At 40.4% G+C, this 26,233-nt stretch overlaps 1 pseudogene; it reads left to right on the plus strand.

The window, feature by feature from the left end:
- The first annotated feature begins 203 nt into the window (after positions 1–203).
- Positions 204–2,252, plus strand: LOC118832298 (annotated as a pseudogene).
- Positions 2,253–26,233: the final 23,981 nt, after the last annotated feature.

A 26,233-nucleotide genomic window follows, 5' to 3' on the forward strand; every position in this document is an offset into this window, starting at 1 on the left:
GAGGGGGGAGACAGAGAGGGAGGAGAGGGAGAGGGAGAGGGAAAGGAAGAGGGATGACTGGTGGTAAGGAACCTTAGGGGAAATAGCATGACTGCTTTCAAGTATTTGAAGAGCTGTTACACAAAGGAAGTGGCTACTGTGTGACCTTGGGCAAGTCACTTAACCCTAATTGGCCTGCCAAAAAAAAAAAAAAGAAAAGAGACATGGCTAAAGTTGTCTGCATAGGCCCCTTCTGGCAGAATGAGGAGACATTGGTGGAAATGGCAAAAGGGGAAGTTTCCTTTGTAGCAAAAATTGGCTACGGGGCAGCTAGGTGGCACAGTGAGTAGAGTATTCGCCCTGGAGTCAGGAGGACCTGAGTTCAAATCTGGCCTCAGACACTTGACACACTGCCTGTGTGACCTTGGGCAAGTCACTTAACCCTAACTGCCCTGCCTTCCCCCTCCAAAAAAAAATAAACAAAACATGAATAACAATATTGAACACCCTTATTTAAAAAAAAAAAACTGGCTACCATGAGAGCTATTCCACAGTAGAATAAGCTGAGGCTTGAAGGGATGATTTCCCTCCATTGAAAGGTCTTCAAGCAAAGTTGGGGTGACTCCTTGTTTGGGATGTGATAGAAGAGATTCTCACTGAAGTATGGGTCTAGTAAATGGCAGGTAAGGACTGGCATTCTGTGCTTTTATGATTCTAGATGCACACAGAGATGTAGGTACAGGAACAGATAGAGATGATGTAGATCCAGATAAGGCTACAGGATATGGATATGGATTTAAATTATGTTCCTGTTATGGTGACAGCTATCTCTATTCCTATGTATATCCAGGCTCTGCCATTGCTTCCTGTGTGATCTTAAGCAAATCACTTAACCTCTCTAGGCCTCAATCTCCTCATTCATGAGGTAGTTAGATCGGATAACTCCCAATAAGGCCCCTTCTAGCCAAATCTATGATCCTATTATAATATGTTTGTATGCATGTATATATATATATATATATATATATATATGTGTGTGTGTGTGTGTGTGTGTGTGTGTGTGTGTATATATGAATTACACATTATAATTGCTATATTAACATAGCAATTATACATTATAATTACCATATTAATTATATAAAATATAGTTAATCTATTCATTATATATGATTACATATAATCATATGGAAACTAGGCCAGCTAAAATTATAATCATATATATGATTGATGTATTAATTATATAATATATTATAATTTATGTATATAGATGAAATATATGAAATTTATATAGATGAAATCATATAATCAGGAGTACCAATCCTTTTCAGCCCCCAAAAAGCTGTTCATTCCTATAGCAAGATGGTCTTAAGCTGCTTGAAAAGGATCTCCTGATCCAGTTTTCATATGAGAAATCTGTGAGGTGATGTGATGTTCTGTGATGTGAATCATGATTATTCAAAGGAAAGAGAATTCTGAAGCCTGCACAAAGCTTAATCTATGTATGACTGTGTGCCAAGTCAATCATCCAAGTTTCTACTTGTGTCAGACTTTTTTCATCCACCTCTCTGAATTTTTGTTGTTTTCTGTTTTACTCACTGGCAAGAATACAATAAAGTATTCAGATTAAAAAAATAAGGAAGCCGAGGAGGTCAGTAAGTGGAGATGAGGAGAAAGAACATTCTAGGCATAAGGGACATGTTGGGGGTAATCTCAGAGGGAAGGCACTAAAATTAAGGATTGAGTTCATATCGACAAAGGCAAAGATGGTCAAAAGATAACATTGCATGGTGAAGGTCAGCAGGAGATGTTATCATCGCTTTGGATCAGAAGGACAATGCTCTATCTATGTGAGGAGATGAGCATCTTTTTCTCATGAAGATCCAGTTGGTTGAAGCATTGTGTGGCTTTCAGAAACCAATACCAACTCTTGTTGATAGTAGAAGCTAACAGTAGAACTATAGTCATTACTTCTCATCCTGGTCAGATTGTCAAACATGGAGATATTAAAAGGCATCACAATTTATTGCTGACCTTATCAAAAAGTTGAATGTAAGGTAAATGTCCCGGAGAATGGCTTTCTTTCATCAGATAAGCTCTCTTTGTGAGAAAAGTTACTGCCCAAAAGAAAACAAGTAGAGGAAACTAAAGGAATGGACCAGGTAGAACTGGTAGATTTTGGCCCATCTCAAGAAAGAAGACACCATTACAGTGGAGAAGCTCATGAGGACAAAGAGCCTCATTCCAGAGGTGGTGTTCAGTGTCCAAACTCTTAATGGGGATCAGTGAATACTCCTCACTGTCATTCTGGCTTTTATATGCAATAGTGAATGAATGAAAGAACGCAATAATCTTAAGACACTCATTGCTAGCTATTGTTTTTGTTGAAATATTCAACTATGGTTGTGTTTTTAAAAGTTAATGAGTTAAATCAGCAATATATGTAAAAAAAAGAAAATGCTCTCTCTAGGTTTCCAGTGTACCCTAACGCCTGTCCCAGGAGAGCCGCTGCTGATGGCATGGTGATGAAAAACAATCATGACCTGATAGCTTCTGGCAAGAAGGTGTGTGAGGTAAATAAAATATGAAGACTTCATAGGGAAGATATGTGTAAATATATATCTATATCTATACTAAGAAATGTTTAAAAAATCAAGAAATAGGGAAGTGAAAAAAAAATTCAGAGGCCATGAGAGTCTGATGGCTCAGCCTCTGGGAAAGTTTACTCTGAAACTTTTTGTTCTTTCTTCTGGTTCTGGTTTGAAGATTTGCTCAGTAAGAATATGGTCACTGTGACCTGCTTTCCTTTACTGTAAAAGTACTGTAAGAGAATGGAGAAGGTCTCCCCCTACCCTTATCCTATTCTCCTTCTTTAGATTTATAGATGTCACCTCAGTTGTAAACATTAACTAAGGGAATGGGAATTGGAGTTTCTGTGCCTCAATTTCCCGGTTCTTTGTCTAGCTTTCGTGCTCAGATTGTAAGCCCACCTCCCAGCCAATGGTGAGAAGGGTCAGAGGTGGGTGGGAATTCTCTTGTGTTAGGTATAATTATTGGTGCTTTGCCTCTTGTAAAGCGCCTCCTTTGCTGGTTCTGCTCTGTGCTAGCAGAGGATGCCCAGTTCTCGGGAACTGAAAAAAAATTATATCTGTTCCCACCCTGATATGGCTCCTTATTATAAATTTAATTGGTGAGGGTCTTTCATCCCACACTAAGGGATCTTGATCAATAGATAGCCCATTGATAGATCGGTTTGAAGAATTTCCAGTTTTCTGGGGTGAGCCTTGAATTCAACTCTACAAAAATATAAAAGGCGTCTATCTATCAGAGGCAGTATAATAGAGAATTAGCCTCAAAACCAGGAAGATATGATGGGATCAGACATGACCTCCCACAAGAATTGTCTTTGAGACAATTTGATTCAAGTTGCTTAATGTGTCATTGCTTTAGGAAATTCTTTAAGACTATTGTTGTTTAGTTTAGTCATATTTTCAACTCTTAGTGACCCTGTTTGAGGTTTTCTTGGCAAAGACACTGGAGTGCTTGACCACTGCCTTCTCCAGCTCATTTTACAGATGAGGAAACTGAGGCAAATGGGGTTAAATGACTCACCCAGGGTCACACAGCTAGTAAGTATCTGAAGCCATATTTGAACTCAGGAAGATGAGTCTTCTCAACTTTAAGCCTGGCAGTCTATCCACTATGCCACCTAGCTGCCCACCTTTAACACTATTAGTCATAGATAAGTTGCTGAACTATTTTGGTTCAGCGAATTACCTCACCTGGAAGTTTCTGATGCCAATGAAAGCATAGTTCGAGACTCTATTCTAAGCTTAGAAGCATCTAGGTGGCACAGTGGATAGAGGGCTGGCCTTGAAGTCAGAAAGACCTGAGTTCAAATCCTGCCTCAGACACTTACTAGCTATGTGACCTGGGCAAGGCATTTAACCCCACTTGCCTCAGTTTCCTCATCTGTAAAAAGAAATAATGGCACCTATCAAAGAGAGTTGTTGTAGGGATCAGGTGAGATAATATACATAAAACATTTTGCAAACTTCAAAGTGCTGTATAGATGTTAGCCATTATTACCCGTGTGCCAGGAACTCTATAAGGGCTAGAGATGCCAAGACAAAAATGAACCTGTCCCTGCCCTCAAGGAATTTACATTCTATTGGGAGATATAACATGGATAGAGAAGTAAATGCAAGGATATCTGAGGGAGGGTGGGTCACAGATAATTGGGAGGAATCAAGATGATTTTCAAGAGATGAACTGAGCCTTGAAAGATAATAAAGATTCTGAAAGGCAGAGACAAAGGAGTACATTCCAGTCATAAGGAATGGCAAAACAGATGCAGATGTGAGAGATGGAAGGGCATCAGGAGGCCAGAGAAAAGAAGAGTAAGGCTGATCATGTAGGTAAAAGCCAGATTATGAATAGCCTTGAATACCAAGCTCAGGGTTTTGTAGGTGATCTGTGGGAACTTCTGAAAGTTTTTGAGCAAAGGAAAAATGGCCATACCGGCATCTTAGGCCCATTATTTATTAATGGTGGAATAGAGAGATTGGAGGCAGGGAGTCCAATTAGCAGGCTATCAAAATAGTCCAGGTGAGAGGAAGGAGAGCTAGGGTGGGGGCTGAGTGAGCTGAAAGAAAGAGACAAAGATGTCCTGTAGGTGGACTCAATTTTGGCAACTGATTGCATACCATATGTGACAGAGAAGGAAGAGTCAAGGATGATGCTGATGCTGGGGGCTGAAGTGACTTCCCCATGGACTGTGATGACTTCCCCAGACATAAGGAAGTCTGGAGGAGGGTCAGGAACTCAGGACCATTTACACAATGGGACAAAGCATCTGGATAGGGCTTTACTGGGAGTAATGATAGTCACTGATGCTTATATAGCCTTTTACACTTTACAAAAAGGCTTTTGTGGCCTAGCCTGGGAACCTATGCAGCATGAATAACATCATTTCTATGGGAAAATGCATTCAACTTCCCAAAAGGATTTCAAAAAGAACTTTTGGAACAGGGCCCATTGGTAGCTTGGGGACAATCCATGTGTGGTTTTCTCAGAGTAATGCATCTGCACCAAAGATGACCACAGAGTTCCCTTCCCTTTTCAAGGGTTTGAGATAGCCTAGAGCAGTTTCGCTTGCCCCTTCCATTGAGGCAGTGTGGCCTAATGGAAAGTGGGTTGGTTTAAAAGTCATAGGACCCCAGTTCAAATCTTCGTAGGCTACTTTAGCCAAGTTGCTTTATTCTGGTGGGCCTCAGTTTCCAATTTGTAAAATGAAGTTGTTGGTCTTGATGACTCCTAAGGTCCTTTATATCTCTGAATTCACACCTATGAATTTACCACCACCCCCCAAACACACACACAAAGAGACCAAAAAGAAAACTTCATTACTTCCATGAAGCAGAAAGATTTCAACACTATGATTTCTATTGGTGCCTTTCTCTCAGTGCACTGAGCCACCTCATGCTACCCTCAAGACATTACAACCTAATAGAAAACCAAAACATAGAGCAGCAAGGATGATCTTGCAGTCATTCTGCAATCAGGTTCCAGGTCTGAATAAATTCATTGACTGGAATATCAAATAGGAATGCACAGGTACTTAGGATGTGAGTAGGGAACAAGATCCAGGCACACAATGGTTCCATGAAAAGAAAGCCAAAAAATAAGCTTTCTGGTACTGAGATGATGGCCAACACCCAAAAATGGTGATGCTGTTCTTCTGGTGTTATTGGGTAGGTCTGTAACTTATGGCTACATTTAAAATAGAATAAATGTAAATTAAGTTGTTAAACAATACAGCTAGCACAGGACACTGAGTTTCATGAGAGAAGAAAATGTACATAGATTATGACTGTTGGTGGAATCTGAATGTTTGATATATGGCAGCATTTTCTTCATCTCTAATGTGTTTCTTTGCGTTGAAAAAGGTGATGTTTCATTTCATTTTGAATATTATATAAAACATGAATATTATTGAAACCTGAACAAAATATAAAACATCACCAATATAGTGAAAGGAAGCTTCCCAGATCCATATTTATAGAAATGCTTCTCACTTCTGTATGAATTCAATCTCAATGAGTCAACTGTATTAAATGGAGACCAAGAAAGCTAATGCAATCTTGGGCTAGATTAAAATGTTGCAGTGTCCAGGACAAAGGAAGTGATGTTCCCATTGTCCTTTGTCTTGGACAAAACACATATGGAGTATTACATTCAAATATGGCTGCCATATTTAAGAGAGAATATTGACAAAATGGAGAGTGTCCAGAAGAAGGCAACCAGGATGGGGAAGGACCATATAAAGTATGGTCAGGAGAAACTGAAAAGAGTTCATCTAAAGAACAGAGGGCTTTTGTGTAAACATAAGAAAGTGGGAATAAGCTGTTCTGCTGAACTCAAATTAGTATGTGGAAGTAAAATACAGGCAAATGGAGGTTAGATGTAAGGAAAGCTTCCTAATGATTAGAGTGATCCCAAAGTGAAATGGGCTGCCTTTGGAAGTAATGAGTTATCCATCATTTGAGGTCTTCAGGCAGACTAGAGGACCACTTATCAGGGATAGTGTATAGGGAATGCTTTTGTATGTACCAACTGGATTCAGTAAGTAATCTTTGAGATCCCTTGAAGTCCTGATATTTTGTGATTCTGTGTGACTATATTTCATTCAGCCAGATAAATTTTTTTAAATACCATATTGGGATAAGCATTTGGGGAGAGGGGTAGTGGCATGAATGTATCAAAAACCTAATGACTACTTTAATTACACTTGTGCTGATAAAGGTTCATTGAGTTCTGTGGTGTTAGATTCCACCCATAGGACAGGAACCACTCAAAAATAGAACACGGGTTTATATTTTAGGAAGTAGCACACACACTGTGAATGAAGGCTATTTATAGACTACTTAACGTCAGGGTACTTGTGTGGAGGGCAAATTAAACAAAATTACATCTCTCTAAATTGGCTGTAACATCATCTGGCATGTACAAAAACAAACTCTCAGTGTAGTAGGAATAGCAAATTACGTGAACTTTAATTTCTCTTCGAAATTGATTTAAATAGTCCTGTGCTTTTAGGTGCAAGCTTTATCAGATGCAGAGATAAGATGGCATCAGTAGAGCATGGCTGTGGAGGATGTTGGCATCGTCCAAACATTAAGAAGCTCAATGTCACAGTGGAATTATACTTCTTTCACTGAATCATTCTCCTGATAGACAGGAGTAAGTTTAAAACAGAAAATGCATCCTAAACTTACTCCAAATGTCCCCAAACATTATTTTGTCTGTTAGCACTAAGGATGAGAACCCAAGAAAGTAAACTCATTCTGCTGGCAGAGTTGTTATTATCTATTTATTAATTTATGAAGTCTCCATCTGTGGGGAGAGCATCAGTGACCCTGGGAAAGCTTTACTAAAAATTAAATAGAACTTGGGCCGCATGCCCAGAAGCAAATGTCATTCCTTGCACATAAACCCAGGCAAAGAAAGAATCCATTACGTGCCTAATACAACCTTCCTCTGGCATTAGCCCATAGTTCTTTTCTACTAACAGGAGTCCCAGCATACGGTTTAACCAATCTAAACAATTTCATTATGGGCAGCAGAGGTAAATCCAATTATGCCAAAGGGCCAAGATTCTTCCTTCATGCTCATGGCCACGCACGGCCCTTCCATGCAGGAAAGGTCACAGAACAGCCTTGGCTCTCTGGACACTTATCCTACATACACTTGCCCAAGGCACAAATCTCCCTTTGTTGATCCAGTGGAAGCCTCTCCAGGGGATCCACAAAGCAGAGACGATGCCATTAGAGTCCCTTGTGATGAGGCTCAGAGCCAAGCCCAGCTTCATTGGAATGAATGAAAATGCTTGTTACAAGACTGCAGAAGCAATTGTGTCCTTTTGAAAATTAATTAGACCGTAGCTAGATGAACAACTCTAATGCCCTTTAACTATGTGCTTCAGATGGATTGTTGGGACAATGTACCTGGCTCTGTTCCCAATTTTAACAAGCTTCTCCGAATGCAAAAACAGAGCCTCTTGGCCAACCTGGAGCCTACCATTATATCGATTTCCTGAGTCGTATCCAGCCCCGAAATGACACGTATTTATCATTGTAAGTTAGAAAGGAAATATTTCAAATCTTTCATGGGTTATTTTAGGAAATGTCTTAAAAAGTGGTTTTTGTAGTTTTTAATCGACAAGCATTTATTAAGAGCGACTCCATACCAGTGTTAGGACTACAAAGACATCGCCCACAGAGAGCTTACATTGTAGAGAGAGAAGAATTATTAAAGCCTTTCAGTCACTTGCCAAAATGCTGCCACCACAACCCTCTTTTTTAACAAAAATAATTAAGCAAAATCAAGAGACCACGAGCTCCATTCAGTATCCATAGTCCCTCACTTTTAGTAAGAGGAGGGAGGTATGTTTATTTATTTGCCCTCTGAAAACAATGTTGGTCATTGCATTTACCTTCGAGAGCTGTTTTCCTTGATATCATTATAGTCATTGTCTATATTGTTCTCTTGTTTTCTTTGTTCACACCAGTGAGCAAATTCATTTGTTCACATTGCACACCTTTCCTATGTTTCTCCGAACTCTTCCTATTTGTCATTTCCCATGATGCAATAAGGTTCTGTTATTTCCATTCAACACCACAGATGGTTCAGCCATTCCTTGGTGGGTAGTCCTCTTTGTCTCTAGTTTTTTTTTTTTTTCCTGCCAGAAAAAGTGCTGCTGTGAATATTTTGGAAGATAGAGAGCTTCTTTTTCCTGACTTTGACCCCCTTTGGGTATGGCCCAATTAAGAGGACCAATAAGTCAAAAGGTACCAATAGTTTGGGGATTTAATGATATTGAATATGAGGCCTTCAACATGGTTTCTCATTTGACACCAAGGTGGGTCCTAAAATCTTATCTATTCCTAGCACTTGAATCTACTAAATGATGGCTCTAATTTGAAGTTTGTGAGTCATCAACTGAATGGAAGAGTTCAGCTCAATGGTCCATTAAAGACTGAAAAACAAAATAAAGAAATCAAAGGACACTGACAAAATTCTACTTTTTTTTAAAATATGCTTCTATTGATGTGTTTTATTTGATTTCTATCACCATAATTTCCCCTTGCTCTTTCTTAGTAAACTCTGGATCCAAACACTCAGGTTACTCAATGAGGTGCATCCATGCGTTTTACTATAATCAATCAGGATGCGTTAAATGCCTCCTATGTGGCAAGTACCATGTTTAATTGGATTACAAAGACAAAATGAAACAAAATAACCCTTACCCTCAGAGAGCTTACATTCTCATCAGGAATTTCTACTGTGGTTTATGTTCTAACTGCTAAAGAATTTTGTCCACAGAGCTGGCAATCCTCATTTAGAACAAGTTGTCTAAATCACTATAATGTCTGTTTGATTTTCTGAGGACAGAATTTTGTTCATTTGTTTGTTTGTTGTTTTAGTGAAAAGAGTCAGAAGAACTGGATTCAAATCCTGCCTTGGCATACTTACTCGTCGTGTGACCTTGGACAAGTGACTTAATCGCTCTGAGTTTCAGTTTTGTCATCTATAGAAAGGGTATTGATAATATTGATAATATCACCTTCCCGACCTCCTAGTGTTGATGTGAGGCTTAAATGAGAAATTTCATATAAATGAAGTTCTTTATGTGCATGTATATGTTATTATTATATTTTATATTATATTATACTATTATTACAATACAGGTTATTGTTCTCACTAAAATAGAAATAACAATACTTTCACTTTCTTTTTTTCCATTCTTTTTCTTTTTTTGGAGGGGGAAGGCAGGGCAATTGGGGTTAAGAGACTTGTCCAAGGTCACACAGCTAGCAAGTGTGTCAAGTGTCTAAAGCCAGATTTGAACTCGGGCCCTCCTGACTCACTGCACCACCTAGCTGCCCCAATACTTTCACTTTCTACCTACCTCCCAAAGTCATTCAGAATAGGGACTCAACCTGGATTTCACAGGTTTAGGGCAGTCTCAGTCTAGTCAAGTCAAGAAGTATTTATTCAGTGTTTAGTTTGTACTAGGCATTGCGCTGGGCACACAGAGAAAAGCAAAAATGCCACAGTCCCTACCCTCAGCAATCTAATGGAGGACATAATCTATAAACAAGCCAGCTACAGGATAAAATCCCCTTTATCCATATTTTGCAGTAATATATACTCTTAGAGAGTTGCCTAAAGACCTGAGACATTGTGACTTCTGGTCACACAAAAACAGTCTGTGTCAGAGATGGGACTCAAACCCAGGTTCTCCTCTCTATTAGCTATGCCATGATGCCTTTCAGCCTCAGAGTCATCGTGGGAATCGAATGAGATAGGGGATGAGAAAGTACTTTCTAAAACATAAGCTACAAATGTGCTAACTTCAGGCCCTCATCTTTTCATGCCTGGAGTGATACAATATTCTCCTTACTGGTGGGCCTGCCTCTCCTCTCTACCCTCTTCACATCATCCTCCACACAGCTGCCAAAATGATACTAAGGCATTGGTCTGACCATGTCACTGCTTGGTCAAAAGCCTTCCATGGTTCCCTCTTGCTATGGGATAAAAAACAAACTCCTTTGCCTGGTTTTTATGATTCATCACAGTTTGGCTGAAACGTACCATGTTTTACATTGCCTCCCTTCACATCACCACTTTCCCTCAACAATGGCCTTGCAGCCAGTGCTACCCTGCCTTAATGCATTCAAATATCTTTCTCTCATAGACACCCATGCCTAGAATGTACCTCCCCCCCACTTCATCTACTGTTCAGATTCCTTCCCTTCCTTCAAGACTTTGCTCAGAAGCCACCTCCTCCATGATGCCTCCCCTGATCTATACATAATATTGCTAGGCCTCGGTCTCATCTGTAAAATGGGGAGACTGAAAGCTCTCAGGGATCCCTTAAAGCTCCAGATTTACAGTCTTCCTAGCAGAAAGCACTCTTTCTCTCCTTAATGTTTTTCTCGATTGAGATAGTATTTACAAAGTATTTAGCACAGTGCCTGGGACATAGTAGGCACTTATTAAATGTTTGTTTCCTTCCTTTGCCCTAGAATGTGTCCAGAACTGTGCTTTGCCGCCATCACATTCCATCTTGTATCATACTGATCTGAACACCTACTATGGTGTTATATTTTACTATCTTCCTTCTACTCTTATGAAGCTGCCATATTGGCAGCTTGTTGTTCCTCACATGTCAACTCCCATCTCAACAGCTTTTCACTGCTTTCTGCCACCTCTGGAATGTTCTTTCTCCTCCGCCTCTGCAGCTCCATTGCCACCACCTCCAGGAGGCCTTTAACAGCCACCTCCCCTTCCCTCCAGCTACCAGAGATTTCCTCTCCAAGATTACCTTTTGTCTGCTCTGCATGAAGGTAGATACGTCTGTATGTACATAGTTATTCACATGTTGTATGTACCTAGTTGTTTACATGTTGACTCCTCCACTGGGACAGGAGCACCTCATCATCTCTCAGCAGATGAATTTCAGATATACTTGTCCAGCCCTAAACTCTCTCCTGACTTTCAGTCTTGCATCTCCAGCTGCTTACTGAACATTTGAGTTGGATGGATTTAGGAAATATTAAACTCAACATGTCAACGTCTGGATTCATTATCTTTTCTCCCAACTCTCCTTTCCAAGTTCTCTATTAATGTCCAGGGTACCACCATGCTCCCAGGAATCCAGTCTCTCAGCAGTCTCTCAATCCAGTCATTTTCAACTCTCTCTCTCTCTCTCTCTCTCTCTCTCTCGCTTTCTCTCTCTCTTGCTTTCTCTCCCCATGTCCAATCAGTTGTCACATCCTGTGCTTTCTACCTTAGGAACACCTGGAATATACACTTCTTCTCCCCTCTGACACTACTACCAACCTGGTGCATGACTTCTGATCACCGGAACTATTGCAATAGTTCTCTAGTTGTTCCCTCTGCTTCAGATTTCTCTCCATCTAGTGTACCCTTCACTCAGCTGTCAAGGCAATCTTCCTAAAGTGCAGATTTGACTATGTCACCCCTGTATTCAATAAACTCCAGTGGCTCCCTATTACCTCTAAAATCAAATATGAAATCCTCTTTTTGGCCACCAAAGCCTTACCTTTCTGGTCTTCTTACCCCTTCCTCCCTGCCTTGTACTCTTCCTCTGTTGACCTTGGCTTCCTGGTCGTTCTTTACACTGGACATCCCATCATCCCACATGCATTTTTGCTGTCCATTACCCATGCTTGTGATTCTCTCCAGCCTATCACCTCCTTGGTTTTGCTGGCTTCCTTCAAGTCTCAGCTGAAGCACTTCCTGCTGCAACAAGCCCCTCCCAGGTGTCCTTAATCTCCATGCCTTCCCTCTGAGATTACCTCTGATTTATCTTGTATACATCTTATACAGACCTGTTTTGTTTATTCCTCGTCAGCCCCATTAGAAGTATGAGCTCCTTGGGAACAGAGACTGGTGGGGGTTGGTTTTTTTTTGGGGGGGTGGCTTTCTTTGTATCACTTTCTTTGTATCTGTATCACTATGTATCATTATTACTTTGTGTCACTTTTTTGTATCATTTTGTATCACATGCTTAGCTTGGTGCCTAGCATATATTAGGTATTTAATAAATGCTAGGTGGCACAGAGGATCGAGCACTGGGCCTGGGGTCAGAAAGACTCATCTCCTTGAATTCATATCAGGCCTCTGATGAGCTGTGTGACCCTGGACGAGTCACTTAACCCTCTTTGCCTCAATTTCCTCATCTGTAAAATGAGTTGGAAAAAGGAAATGGCAAACCTGTTTCTTTGCCAAGAAAATCCCAATGGGGTCTCCAAGAGTTGGACATGGCTGAAGCGAATGGACAACAACAGCAGCATGCTAGCTGGCTGAACAACGAATAAATATACTAGAAGATCGCAAAAACAAAGTACTGGAGGTGGGATTGTGAGCAGCAAGATCATTGCTAATGAAAATGGCCAGAAAAAACTTCATGGAAGAAGAACAACTGAGGCAAGCTTTCCAGGGTGAGTAGAAAGCCAACCATGAAAAAAATCAGGTGAAGAAATATATCACAAGCATGAGAAATAGCCTTAAGGTGCATTCAATGTACAGAGAGCAGGAGGTGACTTTCTGGATTTAGCATAAAGTGCATAGAGAGCAATGATAGGAAAGTGGGTCAAAGACCTTGAATATCAAACACAGTTTTACTTGAGAAGCAATAGGGAGCCACTGAAGAACTTTTACAACCAGGTAAATGATCATATCTCTGCATAATCAATCAATATCAACCAACAGACATTTATTATGTGCCTACTGTATACCAGGCACTGTCCAAAGCACTGAGAGTACAAAGGCAGAAATGATCCTATTTCTCATCAGTGGAGAAGGTGGGTACATATATAAACACATGCAAAGTACATATCCAATTAATACAAGATCATTTCGGGGGAGGAGTGGCTCTAGAGCTGGGGAGATCAGGAAAGGCCTCAGGTAGCTATGAGCATTGGACATGAGCTTTAACAGAAACAGCAGGAATCTAAGAGATAAAGGGAAGGAGGGAGTCTATGCCAGGAAAGATAAGCAATGCAAAGACACATTGATGGAAGATGTTGTGAGCAATGACAGGAATGCCAGGTTGGCTATACCATAGGGTGAGTGAATGCAGAGCAATAGCAACTAAAGATGAAAAGCAGATTGGGTCATTCTGGCTGAGACGAGAAGGCTGGATTGAAGTGAGAGAAAGCAGAGGCAGGAAGAACCATTGGAAGGGACTAGACTTGTGGTAATGAGGAGGATGGTGGGAATAGGGATACAGACCAATGGGAGGGGGGGAGGAGGCCAATCAGAGAAGGAATCAAAAGGACCTAGTAACTGCTTGCATGTAAGAAGTGTTGGAGAAGGAAGAGTCAGAGATAAACCTCAGGATGAAGGATGAGTGAGCATTTACATGGGGGTGCCATAGTAAGAAAGCATGAAGCCAGGATGAGGAGCTGGTACAAGGTAAAAGATAAATTCAATTGCTCATCTCTCAAGTCTGAGATGCTTATGGAAGATCCAGGTGGAAATGGCCTAAAGCAGAGAGGGAGGCACAGTAATCCATATCTAACCATTCTGGAAAATCATTTGGAATTGTCCCTCCAAAGTCACCAACCTGGGCATTCCCTTTGACCTCAGCTATACCACCACCCGTATACCATATATCCCCAAAGACAAAGGAAAAGAACCTATCTCTGCAGTATACACATACATATATACTTACATTCACATATGTATACATGGAAGGTTTTGTCGTAGAAAAGAACTGGGAATAAAATGGGTGTTCATCAGTTGTAGAATGGTTGTAATATATGTACATACATAGCCATATCCTTGTATACAGATAGAGTATTCCCAGCCCCCAAACTCTCTAGGCTTTTTTAGGCCAGCTTTGGCCTTATCTTGCTCAGTTCCAGCCCTCTAAAACACCACCAGGGCACTCCACCACAGGATGGACACTTATGCCTACATGCCTGGTAGCTAGATGGCACATTGCATAAAGCATTGTGTCTAGAGACAAGAAGACATTGAGTTCAAATCTGGGCTTGGAAACTTCTAGCCGTGTGACCCTGGGCAAGTCACTTAACCCCGTTTGCTTTAGTTTTCACATCTGTAAAATAAACTGGAGAAGGAAATGGCAAACTACTCTAGTTTCTTTGCCAAGAAAACCATCACGAAGAGTTGGACAGGACTGAAATGATTGAACAACAAGGACGAAGGGAAAGGCACTTTGCTAGACTGAAGAACCGTGATCAATGCAAGAACCAATTATGACTCTACACATATTGAAGACAAATTACACTTCTTACCTCTTGGCAGAGAAGTATGGACTAGGGGTGCCGAACAAGACACATACATTGTTAGACAGGGCCAACTGAATGCATTCATTTTGTTTGATGATAGGAATTTGTTAGAAGGGGAAGCTTTATTTGAGGGTGATGTAGGGGAGTTCCATGGGGGTGGGGACAAAGTGATAGTGCACCCAAAACAGGGAAAAAAGAAAAAAAAAGTTTATAAATCAAACATTTAAAAATAAACAGAAGAGAGCAGATGGAAGTTCAGAAGGGGACAAAGAGCAATGGGAAAAAGCTATGTGCAATATTTGCAGTTTCTTAGACAATCCCCCTTTTCTGTTCTTGGTATATGAAAATGTTCATTTTTTGATGCTTGTTAAGTTGATTTAAAAAAAAGGCATGCAGCTCAAAAAAGACTCAGAAGAGAGGTGAGGGTGGGAGGTATTGAACAAGGAATCACTTCCATTAAATCATAGTTGAAGCCATCCAGGATTATGAAAAAGTAAAATCCATAGCTTTATATGTTGACATTTTTTAAATTCCCCAGCTCTTCAGGGAGTATAATGACAATAAACAAGGAAATTGACATAAGGCAAATAAGAAGATTGGGGATCATTTGTTCCAATTCTTTCTCACTTTACAGAAGAGAGACCTTTGCCAGGGTGGGGAACCTGCGGCCTCACAGCCTCAAGGCCACAGGTTCCCCACCCCTGATATCGTGACTTGCCCAAGGTCACACTGGTGTTAAGTGGCAACACTGAGATTTGAACCCCAGTCCCAGGATGCCAAGCCCTTGGTTCCCATTCTTCCCATAGGCCTGCACCCCTCCCTGGAGGCCCAGGGAACTAGAAGCAGACATCTTATATGTGACCAATGCTCCTCTGAAGGTTCCCACCCTGAAACTGAAAGAAGGTCATGATCAGCAAGGGCTTGAATTTGGGAAGAATTGGGAGGTTCCTTCAAGTTACACCAGGGAACTAAGGAAGGCTTTCACAGGAACAAAGGCGCCTGGAGCATAATTAAGATCTGAATGCTGATTACTGGAATATATGTGATTATTTTTATTATTTTTCCTCCTTCTATCTTCTTGATAGGATGTGATCACGCTCTGCCATGCTTGGTTGCCTGGTAGCAGACAGCCCCATTTTTAATTATATTCGAAAATAAGCGAAAGAACATAAAACTGCTCTATGTCTAATATGTATATATCAAGAAAGGCATATGACAGCCCCTAAATTGCTTCAGTGTCTGATAAAGAGTGCCTCTGGCAGGGTTGTCATCAAAAGATCAAGAAAGGAGAAGGGGAGTATTATTAATAAAGCTGCTTCTCTATTTATATGCCCGCCATTGTTTGTAATGCCTTGTTAGAAGGTTTTGTAGAAATACATTTTTATCTACTACTAATTTAGTCTGGGCTGTTTGCTTTTCTTTTTTTTAGTCAAAAAACCTATGGTTCCATACCATAGACATCTTCCATTTCCTTAATAGAATTTTTAAATTCCACAAGATCTAGATTCCCCAATTAGTACTCATTGGATAGATGGCTTCATGATTTTTTTAAAAAATTAAGAGAGGAAACTATTTTTTCTCAAAACTTGCTGATCTCAGCTTGCTAGCCAAAAAGCCAGTGCTGTTTGTTGCTGTGATGTAATGCAATCCAACAGTGCTATGGGTGGGAGTGGTTTTTATTTTTTTGGGGGGGGGTGAAAATGCTGAATTTGGAGTCAAAAGACCTTAGTTTGAATCCCAACTCTGCCACTCATTATCCGTGTAACCCTAAATTAGTAACTTAACCTCTCAAGGCCTCAGTTTTCACATCTCTAAAATAAGTGTTAAATTCGATGATGTTTCCAGTTCTAAAGCTATGCTCTCATTTTCCTATGCAAGTAATATATACAAGGGTCTATCCTCCACCAAGACAAAATGGAAAAACAAAAAAATTCCTGCCAAGACACACGCCAGTAGGGACAAATAAATTGTGCCCATTACAGAGATAGATACAATATAAGTACCAGGTAACTTGGAGGGAAGCAGGCAAGGCTCTATGATCTGAACCTTGGGTCTATGATCTAAGACCACTGGGACAGGTGGAACAGGAGCTGAGTCTTAAAGGAAATTAAAGATTTTAAGAGACAAAGATTGGTGGGGAGTGTGGGAGAGGGCTTCCAGTGTATTCTAGCAATGGAGCCAGCCAGTGAGAAGGCAAGAAAAAGAAGATTGAATACTGTGTATGAGGGACAGTAAGAAAGCTGGTTTAGCCAGAACAAAGTAGGTACATAGTAATAAAGCTTAAAAGGTAGACTTCAATGGGGCAGCTAGGTGATGCCGTGGTGCACCTGGCCAACAATCAGGAACACTCACCTTCCCAAGATCAAATCTGACACTTACTGGCTGTGTGACCCTGGGCAAGTCACTTAACCCTGTTTGCCTCAGTTTCCTCATTGGTAAGATGAGCTGCAGAAGGAAATGACAAATAACTCTAGTATCTTTCCTGAGAAAATCCCAAAAGGGGTCACAAAGGGTTGGACACAACTGAAAATCAACTATCCATCTGCACTTCTGACCCTGGAGCTTATACTCTCTCCATTGTACTTTGCTGACTTTGGTAGGTTCAAAAGACGTAGAATTAGAAAGAATCAGATCTGACAACTAATTGGCTCTGTGGTGTGAGGGGGGGTGGGGATCAAGAATGACAGGTGAACTTGAGATGCTAGACATATCATGGTGCTATCGGTTGGAATAGGGAAGATGGCAAGAGGGTTGGTTTGGGGCCTGGCCTATTACATGCCAAGTGCTTTGCCAGGTGCTGGTGATACAAAGACAAAAATGAAATTATTGCTGTCCTCAAGAAGCTTACAGTCTGTTAGAGACTATGGGAGCAATATGCATATATATAAATAAATACAAAAAATACTCAAAATAAACCCAAAATAATTTAGACAGCACTATCAGCTAGAGAAGGAGGAAGATCTTCCTAGAGGAAATGTCCCATGAGCTGAGACTGAAATGAGGCTGTATTGTTATTCACATGGTACAACTCTCATTGTGTGCGTGCATGAGTGTGTGAGTGTGTATGCACCATGGTTTATAATCAATTCTCTCCAGAATCGTCAGCTTGCCAAATTCCAATCTTTCCAAACATTCTTTGTTATAGACATAAATCACCACCGTAGAAGAAGTCGATGTTGTCATTTTGGACATTAACAGGATAAATAAGGAAGATAATCCAGAAAGTACTTCAACTTAATGCGTCATACATTAATATAAATGTGTATGTGTTTGTGTGTGCAAACATGTTACACATGTATGTGCACTGACAACGGCTAGCAAACTTAGGCGTGCAGTTGGCACCCACTGCCGCTGGTGTAAATAACACACCGCATCCCAATGAAACGACCTACAAATGAGAGTATTAAATCATGCCTCACATCAGACCAGCATGGTTTCACTAGGTGCTCACTCGAATAGAACTGATCAGATGGAACTAATGGGATGTTTTGTGTGAATGTCACATTAGTTATGCTGTTGTTGCTTGATTCCTGTGAGCGTGAGCACAGTTCAGAGAAATAAACAGAGTTTCAGGGAGCCTGGGAGGTCACAAGCTGGGAAGGGAAATTTGCCTTCATTTAATGTGCATATCTGATAATTAGGGTGACAATACTTTGCATGTATTCCCTTAATTAATATGTATCACCAATATAAAAAGTAAAAACTATACTACTCAATATGAATAAGATTTCACAAGACAGTGCCATGCCTCAGTATACCTCACCCATGGGAGACATCCTGTACCATGAAACAAACAGGTTTTTTAATTTCTTTTCCTCAACCTGTTGAGTGAACCATAGATGGGGAAGGAGAAAGGAAGTAGCGCAAGGTATCGGTATTGCCACATGAATGTCAGCATAATGACCAAAATAATCTTCCTAATGCACAGATTTGATTATGTCACTCTGCCTTTCAAGAAGTGCGGGGTCTAGAGTCAGAGAGACCAAATCCAGCCAAGACACATATGGGCCATGTGAACTTGGACAAGTCACTTAACATCCCTTTGCCTGTTTCCTCATTTGTAAAATAAGAACATTAATAACACCAGGGTTGTTGTTAGGATTACATAAGTTAATGTTTGTAAAGTGCTGGCGCATAGTAGGTCCTATACACACATACATGCTATGGAGGAGGATGATGATGATGATGATGGTGTTGATGAAGAAGAAGCTTCAGCGGCCCCTTATTGCCTCTGAGATAAAATATAAACTCCTCAGTCTGGCATGTAAAACCCTTCATAGTCTGACTAGCTTACTGACATCTGACTCCTTCTTATTTCTGACTCTAGCTAATTTATTTCATATTATTTCCTCTAAACTCTACCCTCTAGCAAAACCTGCCTGCCTGTGCCACTCCCTGAACTTGGCACTCTGTCTCCCACCAGCATGCCTTTGTCCAGGATGATTTTGTCATGCTACCCCACATGCCCAGAATACCTCCTCCCCTCCACGTCTTAGAAGCTTTAGCTCTCTTCAAGACTCACTTTCTGGGTATTCTGCTTTGGGAAGCCTTTCCTTGAGGTCCACCAACCCTCCCCAGTTGGTCATGCTTTCTTCTTCCTCAAATTATAATGTATTTATGTATCCTTACAGCACTTTGTACCTGACCTCCGCAAGGTCAGGTAGAGGTTTTCCATTTCATCTTTCATGATCTGTAGGGACTCCTTCAAACAATGAAGCCCTCTTTTGCAAATTACTATCTTAGAGAATTGCCTGGGACACTGTGTGATTAAGGGACTGGGTCAGGAACACTCAGCCAGTGTGTGGAAAGGGGACTTGAACCTAGATCTTCCTGACTCTGAAGCCAGCTTTCTATCTACCATGCCACACTGTCTTTCCTATATAAAAAAATTAAAATAAAATAACAAAACATATAAAATGTGTGGCAATGATGATTGTATACTAGTACAATTTCCTTTTTTTGCCAATTAGATAGAAGATGCACAAAAAAAAAAAAATGCCAAGATTCTCTACAGGAGAGTCCAAACTAAACGAGCTTCCCTCTGTTAGTTATGGGCCTAGGGGGCTGGGAGGGGAATGCAGCCAACGCTGACTACCAAAGGCATCAACCACAGTGACCAGCCTTTCAAAATCATCCCTACCAGTTTTTCACAGCTGTCTTGTGAAATGTAGTAACGACTGGCCTTCTTTATCTCTGTCTTCCTCCTATAACTGCAGAGAAATTGTGTGTTTATTTTATAGGTGACTCAAAAATCTCCAAGTAGCTTCCTGAATCTTGTCTTCATTTCAACAGCAACTTGGGAACCATCCAAACCAAGCCACAGAAATCAAAAATCCTTGGTTGTTTTCACACTGGATGTAAACCAACTCATTCCAGTGAATTGGGGAGATGAGGCCAATGGGAATCAATGAAAATCCTGAATTGCAGAGCAGTGTTTAAAACCAAGCAGTCGTGTTATTTCCAAAACTATTGGAACTTTAACTCAGCCAATTGAGGGTACTTGTGGTCTTCCTTGAAAGAATAAATAAGAATGAGTTGCAATCCATGGGATTCAAAAATGGTCTAAGAAATCTGTCCACTTTGCATTTGAATTCAGATACTTTCATCTGAATCATAACCAAGAACCACAAAACAAACCAAACAAAGGCATCACAAGCAATATTCTCCTGTGCCTGGAGGCACAGGGTACGAAAAATACATAGGTTTTAGACTTGGAAGCAGAATGACTAAGCCTCGATTGTGTTACCTGGTGATACATGTGTAGAAAAGAAATAGGATGAGCCTGATTCACAACCCACATCGGGTTCTTACTGCCTGTGTGATGTGAGCACGTTACTTGCTCTGTCTGGGCCTGGGTGTCTTCATCTGTAAAATGAGGCGGTCGGACTCCATGGGAGCAGCTAGGTAGCACAGTAGATAGAGTACAGGGCATAGAGTCAGGAAGACTCAGCTTTCTGAATTCAAACCCGGCCTCAGACACTTACTAGCTGGGTAACTGGATAAATCTCTTAACCCCATTTGTCTCAGTTTCCTCATCTGTCAAATGAGCTGGAGGAGGAAATAACAAAACACTCCAGGATCTCTGCCAAGTAAACCCCAAATGGGCTCAAAAAGAGCAAGACACAACTGAAAAAATGCTGAACAACAACTGGATTCCATGGCCTCTAAGGTCTTTTCCAGCTCTAAATCTATGAACCTATGGTAAAGAAGATTTTGTGAAGGTTTTGTGAATCTTAAAAGGAAAAAATATACGAAGTATTACCACTATTTTTGATAGGAAAAATCCTCAAGCCTCATTCAGACTCTTTGCTTCAGTTTAAGATAATGTTCTAACATCAGCCCACAATAACAGTCTAGATACAGGAACAGGATCTTAACCTGCTGGGGTCCATGAACCTGGATGAGAAAACAATTCTATCTTTCTTTCTTTCTCTTTCTTCCTTCCTTCCTTTCTTTCTTTCTTTCGGAGGGGGGAAGGAAGAGCAATTGGGGTTAAGTGACTTGCCCAAGGTCACACAGCTAGTAAGTGTGTCAAGTATCTGAGGTCCGATTTGAACTCAGGTCCTCTTGATTCCACGGCCTGTACTCTACTCACTGCGCCACCTAGCTGCCCCCATGCTATCTTTATCTCAACAACATTGGTTTATGTTGTCATCCTATGTATTTCATTTTATGAACTTAAAAACAATAGTCTGGGAAGGGGTCCCTAGACTTCCTCAGGGTCCATGGGGGAAAAAAAAGGCCAAGAATCCCTGTGAAAGAAGTAAATTAGAGGGAAGAAGGAGCCTATGGGAGAGGGGGATGCTAGAAGCAGACCTGACTATTGCAAAAAGTAATGAGAGCCAGCATTGAGAGAGGAGACCAAGTACAGCAGACACAAGACCCCAAAAGGCGTAGTGGTATGAGCTACTTTGCACATCCCCTCGTGCCTTCAGAGCTCCTAAGAGCACAGCAGAGTAATGGGGGCCCCTAATTCATCATTTAAAAGAGGGAATTGTGTTCTGACTCTTTTGCTTGAAAAGGTAGGGAGAAAAGTTTGGTCATTATCTATTCCTTTTTTGGGGGGGGAACTTATAAAAGATTAAATTCCAGTTGTGTGGAAGTTGTACCATTGTGGACTATCTCATGCCCCAAGCACAATGGATAGAGTGGGCATGAGTGTACATGGTTTGGAATATGGGTGTTTGTAAAGTGTTTGGACAAGTTGAAGGCTTCTTTATTTGAATCTGTAAATATTCTCTAATTTCCTTTACACTTAAGCAAATCCTCTTTTCCATAGATGGCCAATTATAGCACAAATTCTGGTAGAAGCAGAATGGTAGTAGTGGACAGAATTAGCATTAGAGAAAGAGGAAGACCTGGGTTCTGGTCCTGCTCTGCCACATAGATGCGGTGTGGTCTTGGGCAAGGTACTTAGTGTGTGCAGGCCCCAAGAATCCCTCCAAGACTGTGAAGTAGAATGTGGGGCATCTGCATTGTGAGTGGGAGTTCTTCATGCTGATACTTTAACACTTTAAAGTTTGCAAAGCACTTTACATGTTCTAGTTTGATCCTTGCAGCACCCCTGGGAGGTGGGTACTACCATTATCTCCATTTTACAGATAAGGGAATTGAGGCTAAGAGAGGATAAGTGACGTGTCCAAGGAAATAAAGATAAGTTGTCTGTGTTGGTATTTGAAGTTGGGTCATCCTCACTCCAAGCCAACATTTCTGTGTCCCCTGGCTGCCAATGAAATCACAGGACTAGTTCCACCCCCCACCCCCCAAAAAAAATCTAGTGCAAGGTAAGCTAAGATTTCTTCATAGTTGTCATTGTATCTCCAGCACCTTTTGTGTGACCCTGACCAAGTCACTCTCAGGGCTCCCAGGCAACTTTCTGAAGCTAAACATTTCAGATGAGGGGCAGGTCTATAAGAGTTGAGGCAGTTTTCTCATTGGGAAGTCCTTACTCCAATGAAATCACACGTCTGGTTCTCTTCCTCCTCCTCTTCCTCCTCCTCCTTCCCCCCCCCCCCGCCTCAGTGCCTGTCATATAGAGGGGACCTCAAAAATGCTTGTTGAATTGTATAATTTCCCAGGGATTACAGTCTGAATTAGTGGTGCTAAAAATGGCTTGGCAGCCCCCCACCCCCTAAAGAAAAAAAAAAGACCTTGAAGAAGGCTTTGTAGAATGATCTTGTCTTCCACGTGACTTCCTTTTTTTCTGCTGGGAGGAAAGGATATTTTTAAAGCAAAGTCCTCACCTGCCTAAATATAGAACCAACATCTCTTTTGGAATAGGGCTTCTGTTAGATAGGGTAAAAAGACAGGACAAGAAAGGTTGAGGGTATCTATTTCAGGCGAAAATAATGCTATAAATAACAATTCCTAGGAGAGGGCATATTAAACATGTATATTGCTTGAACCCTAGTAAAGGTGGTGGAAGTAGAGAGGCAGAGCATTGCAAAGGAATGAATCTGGGATTTGGAATAAAAGACCTACATTCAAATCTAGGCTCTATAACTTGCTACCTGCATGACCCTTACGCATGAGCAGTTTCCAAGAGAGATCTGGATGAAATAATCATTAGGGTCCTTTCTAGCCTGAAATCTGCCAATTCAGATTGGCCATATTTACGCAAATGTTTCCAACTACAACAAATACAAAATTATAACCCTATTTAACTCTTTAAAGTTAACTTTTTAAGAGAACCTTTTCCAACCGATGCACAGTGTCTCTAATCAGAGGCTCCACTCATCCAAAATGATCAGGATGAATTGATCCCAACCTTATTAAAATGTTTATCTTGAAAACCACAGGTTTAGTGCCTATATTTATCTAGGTGACTGTCTCCTTTCTAAAAGCACCTACAGATATGAAATATTAAATACCAAAAATAGCCTCATCTGTACAATCTATGTGGGTTTTTTTGCATGTGATAGAAAATCTTGATATGGTACACATACTTGTGTACATTTCTGTGGATCTTTTGGGAAAATGCCATTTTAATAGGGAGGCATTAATAGTACATACAATAGAAAGGACATTGGCTCTGGACTGAGAGAACCTGGGTTCAAGTCATGCTTCTGACTCTTACTAGTATGTGTGTGACTTTGGGCAGGTTAAAACCTCTTTGGCTTCAGTTTCCTCAATTATAAAATGGGAGCGTTGGACTAAATGAATGCTGACGTCCCCTGATTACCTGCATCTATGACCCTATGACTACTTCACCCAGACTGTGGCTATACTACTGGCACTTTTGCCTAAAGAGACATGAAGTCTCATTATTGCCACTGGACTTCAGCTATAGTCCTGACTAATTCAACACTATCTTCCACATCTTCCCAAAAATAATGAAAATATGTCTTTGCTACCCTCAACATTCAATGCTTCTCAAATAAGATACCACAACTTCCCACTCTGCATATTTTTACTGACTGTCCCCCTACGCAGAACTCTCTCCTTCCTCATTTCCACCTCCTGCCTTTCCTTACACCCCAGCTAAAATTTCACATTCTACAAGAACCCTTTCCTGATCCCTTGTAACGGTACTCCCTCTGCTTTGGTGATTGGTTCCAGTTTATTCTGTATGTATCTTGCTTGTACAGAGATGTTTTAATGTTGTATCCTCCATTATTCTGAGTGTTTTGAGAGAAGGGACTGTTTTTTTGTCTTTCTTTGAATCCCTAGTGTTTAACACAGTGCTTAACACATAGTAGGTACTTTATGGGTACTTGTTGTCTTGACTCAATTTCTAAGAGTTTGCCTCACATCACTTAGTTGCTTAAGAAATCTCAAACTCGAAAATTTTAATGAATCTGCAATCTCATCAATGTAGGTACTTCCACCACAATACAGATCTAGAGCTTTTTTTAATATGACTATAGATAGCTTTGATTATTTTGTCTGCCTGTTCATATCCTTTGACTATTTATTAATTGAGAAATGGCTCTTATTTCTATAAATTTGACTCAATTCTCCATGTGCTTGAGAAATGAAGTCATTATCAGAGAAACTCAATGTAAAATTTGTTTTCATAGTAATAATTACCAACCATACATTTCCCTCTATCCTATTTTCCCCCTATTTCTCTCTCTCTCTCTCTCTCTCTCTCTGTCTCTCTCTCTCTCTCTCTGTCTCTGTCTCTCTCTCTCTCTCTCTCTCTCTCTCTCTCCTTTTACCCTTCCATTCTTAAAAGTGTTTTGCTTCTGACTTTTACCTCCCCCAAACTTCTGTCACTTCTATCAGCCCTCCCACCCCATTATCTTAACCTCTTCCCTTTCTACTTTCTTGTATGGTAAGATAGATTTCTATGCCCAACTGACTATGTCTATTATTCTCTCTTTGAGCCAATTCCAATGAGAGTAAGGTTCAAGTGCTCCCCTTACCACTTCCCCATTTTCCTCTCCACTATAAAATCTCTTTCAGGCCTCTTATATGTCATATATATTCTACCATTCTACCTCTCCCAGTGCATTCTTCTTTCTCGTCCCTTAATTTTTTTTTTAGATAATTATACCATCACATTCAACCTCTATTTTCTGTGTATTTATACTCCTTCTAACTGCCCTAACGATGAGAAAGTGTTTAAGAGTTATAAGTATAATTTTCCCATGTAAGAATATCAGTTTAACTTTATCAGATCCATTATGATTTCTCTTTCCTGTTTACGTTTTTATGTTTCTTTTGCATCTTATATTTGAAAGTCAAATATTCTATTCAGCTCTGGTCTTTTCATCAAGAATGCTTGAAAGTCCTCTATTTCATTAAATATCCATTTTCCCCCCTGAAGGATTATACTCAGATTTGCTGAGTAGGTGATTCTTGGTTTTAATCCTAATTCTTTTGCCCTCCAAAATATCATATTACAAGTCCTCTGATTCTTTCATGTAGAACCTGCTGAATCTTGTGTTATCCTGATTGTGGATCCACAATATTTGAATTGTTTATTTTTGGCTGCTTTCAGTATTTTCTCATTGACCTGGGAGGTCTGGAATTTGGCTATAATATTACTGGGAGTTTTCACTTTGGAATCTTTTTTTTAGGAGATGATAGGTGAATTCTTTCTGTTTCTATTTTACCCTTTGGTTCTAGAATATCAGGGCAGTTTTCCTTGATAATTTCTTGAAATAGGATGTCTAGGTTCTTTTTTTTTTTATCACAACTTTCAGGTAGTCCAATAATTCTTAAATTACTTCTCCTGGATCTATTTTCCAGGTCAGTTGTTTTTCCAATGAGATATTTCACATTTTCTTCTATTTTTTCATTCTTTTGATTTTGTTTGTTTCTTAATGGCTCATAAAGTCATAAGCTTCCATTTGTCCAATTCTAACTTTTAAGAAATTATTTTCTTCAGTGAGCTTTTGTACCTCCTTTTCCATTTGGCCAGTTCTACTTTTGAAGGAGTTCTTCTCTTCAGTGAATTTTTGCAT

The sequence above is a fragment of the Trichosurus vulpecula genome, chromosome 9 (assembly GCF_011100635.1).
Source record: "Trichosurus vulpecula isolate mTriVul1 chromosome 9, mTriVul1.pri, whole genome shotgun sequence".
Taxonomy (NCBI): Eukaryota; Metazoa; Chordata; class Mammalia; order Diprotodontia; family Phalangeridae; genus Trichosurus; species Trichosurus vulpecula.